General features: G+C 41.2%; 1 pseudogene; it reads left to right on the top strand.

Moving 5' to 3' along the window:
* Positions 1 to 2,096: 2,096 nt before the first annotated feature.
* On the top strand, positions 2,097 to 3,028 carry LOC126507249 (40S ribosomal protein S2-like; annotated as a pseudogene).
* The last annotated feature ends 298 nt before the right edge of the window (positions 3,029 to 3,326 follow it).

Below are 3,326 nucleotides of genomic sequence, written 5' to 3'. Positions count from 1 at the left end.
TGTCTCTCTCAGTACTGTCTCCCACCAAGCCCCCACCCCCACCTTTTCCCATCACCTCAGTTGCCAGTTCACCCACAAAACATATCCTATTTTGTTATTTTTTTCTTTCTCTTTCAAATCCACTTTGCATTTCCTCATTAGTCTCAGGAATGGGACTAGCCATGGTATGTGGTCAGCCTAACAGGATGGTCAAATCATTTAAGAAAACCAACGCTTCATCTCTTATCCGCTATCTAATTTCAATAGTGCTTCAAGTACCAGTGGTGGTATATGTCCAACTTTCTTTGCCCATGTTGTGATTACTGTATGGCTGGAAGATGTTTATTTCTTGTTCATGCTCTCAGTGGACAGAGAACAAAAGACTGTGTGGCGTTCAACTTCAAATGGGGGCATTCATGTCACCTTCCATGTATGGCTCTTGGATCTACATAGAAGTGGGTCAAAAATTATAAAAGTCAGAGATAGTGGGTAACTTCAAAAAAGAAGGGTTTTTAGATCCAGCATGGCAGCTAGGTATTTAGAAGCACAGTGGTTTTGACAACATGTACAGGACATGAGCAAGCCCTAGGCAAACAATATCCTACCATGGAAGTGAAAAGGTGGACATGTAACCCCACTAATAGCCGATGACTATTAGTATTTGAGAGCAGCTGGGAGATGAAGAGCCGTTTCTCTTTAATTATGTGAGTCCTCATAGGAACAGTGCATCATGGGGGAATGAAAAACATAAGATTCAATTCCACAGCTGAATAGGAAGAGATGGAATTTGGGATAGGGAGTTGGGAAATGGGAGTTGGGAGAAGCTGAGGGAGTGAATTTATTCAAATTCTTAAAGAACTGACAAAATATTTTTAAAGAATAATCTAATTTAAATTTTAAAATTAAGCAGCATTCTGCCAATGAAGTGATTTGGACGGCACTGGATTATATCAGTCAACTACATGCTTTTTCTAAATGTGAAGCACATTCTTCTGACTCTTGTAAATCATTTAAAAATATATTTACATGCAGGAGCCAGTAGTGGCACATGCCTTTAATCCCAGTACTTGGAGGCAGAGACAGGCAGATCTCTGTGAGTTTGAGGCCAATCTAGTATATAGAGAGAGTTCCAGGACAGACTCCAAAGGCTACAGAGAACTCTGTCTCAAAATGTATATGTGTGTTTTCTTATGTGTGTATATGTNTAAAGAATATCATCTTCATATATGAATAAGATAATTTATGCCTTACATCATTTGTTAATATTTCACTACTTCCTCACTTTATTAATTCAATTATATTCTCATCAGCAAATCATGATATATCATAGGGCTTCAAAAATCATGAAGATTAGCCTTCATTTCCAAGAGAATTTGAGAAAATATTTTGATACTCTTACTTCTTTTTATAGTGAAATTAGGGCGACTTCCAAGGAATCAAGTAATTATTACAGGAAAGTAGTTATTAATTTCTTTTGGAGTCTGTATAAAATAAAGATTGTGAGACAGTTTGTACTCTTAAACTGTGTAGAATTATATTATTAAATACAAGATGTAGGCAGAAGAGAACGGAATATCACAAAAATCAAAGAAATGTACCATGGTTGATAATAAAGGAAGGCAGGCACCCAACAATAAAGGGAGGCAGAGGAGAGATGTATATGACATCAACCCTTGCTTAAGGAGTTTAAGATTTTCCATTGAAAATTTTGGGGCTCGTAGAAATTTTCAGTGATTCACTTAGAAGGATTTGTTCTTTTTCCTAATTGTTCAATCTACAGAAAATGGAGGCATCAGCAACCATATGACCAGCAATAAGAAAGGATGTGGTGTGTGTGTGTGTGTGTGTGTGTGTGTGTGTGTGTGTGTAGGATGCCTTGGTCTGCTTTCCTTACAATTAATTTTTTTCTTTACCAATATTCTTAAACTTGTTCAAAATAAAAAAAGCAAGATTTAAAAAAGAGTCTGTATAATACCAAGTTGTCAGTGAACAAAAGACAAATTGCAATTTCTTAGCATCTTACCACTTCTGCTATGGTCATTACAACAAATATCTCTCCAAGAAAACATTGATATGAAAGTACAGAACTGGCTTCTTCTTCTTCTAGAAAACACCAAATGGCGGATGACGCCGGTGCAGCGGGAGGGTCCGGAGGACCGGGGGCCCAGGATTAGGAGGCCGTGGTGGCTTCCGCGGAGGATTCGGCAGCGGTCTGAGGGGCCGCGGCCGTGGTCGAGGCCGTGGCCAAGGGCGAGGCCGCGGGGCTCGCGGAGGTAAAGCTGAAGACAAGGAGTGGATTCCCGTCACCAAGCTGGGCCGCCTGGTTAAGGACATGAAGATCAAGTCCCTAGAGGAGATCTACCTGTTCTCCCTGCCCATTAAGGAATCTGAGATTATTGACTTTTTCCTGGGAGCTTCCCTAAAGGATGAGGTTCTGAAGATCATGCCCGTGCAGAAGCAGACTAGGGCAGGCCAGCGGACCAAGTTCAAGGCTTTCGTTGCTATTGGGGACTACAATGGTCACGTAGGTCTCGGTGTCAAGTGCTCCAAGGAGGTAGCCACTGCCATCCGTGGGGCCATTATCTTGGCCAAGCTTTCCATTGTCCCTGTGCGGAGAGGCTACTGGGGGAACAAGATTGGCAAGCCCCACACTGTTCCTTGCAAAGTGACAGGTTGCTGTGGTTCTGTGCTGGTGCGTCTCATCCCTGCTCCCAGAGGCACTGGCATAGTCTCTGCTCCTGTCCCCAAGAAGCTACTGATGATGGCTGGCATCGATGACTGCTACACATCAGCCAGGGGCTGCACTGCCACCCTGGGCAACTTTGCCAAGGCCACCTTTGATGCCATCTCTAAGACCTACAGCTACCTGACCCCCGACCTCTGGAAAGAGACTGTGTTCACCAAGTCTCCTTATCAGGAATTCACTGACCATCTTGTGAAAAACCACACCAGAGTCTCTGTTCAGAGGACCCAGGCTCCAGCTGTGGCCACCACATAAGGGTTTTTATACAAGGAAAATAAAAGTGAATTAAGTCTGTTAACAAAAAACAAAAAAAAAAAAAAAAAAAAAAAGAAAGAAAGAAAGAAAGTACAGAACTGGAAATCCTCAAACATTAGCCTTATACATGACAAAATTTCTTGTCACTAATACTGTACAATAATTGATATTTGAGTGGGTGACACAAAAGAATAAGTTTTAAACAATACGGTGAACTTTCTGGATTCCAGTTTTTCAATGATGATATTGTTATCATGACACAATCTATTATTTACTACATGTGTTTTCATTTGATGTAAGATGTGGAATAAGGTCCTGTGCCTAGACACATCATATTATCATGCTTCCT

The sequence above is a fragment of the Alexandromys fortis genome, unplaced genomic scaffold (genome assembly GCF_014885135.2).
Source record: "Alexandromys fortis isolate MF-2015 unplaced genomic scaffold, M_Fortis_MF-2015_v1.1 scaffold_63, whole genome shotgun sequence".
Lineage (NCBI taxonomy): Eukaryota > Metazoa > Chordata > Mammalia > Rodentia > Cricetidae > Alexandromys > Alexandromys fortis.
The sequence above is the reverse complement of the archived record's forward strand: the minus strand, read 5'-3'. Positions and strand labels throughout refer to the sequence as shown.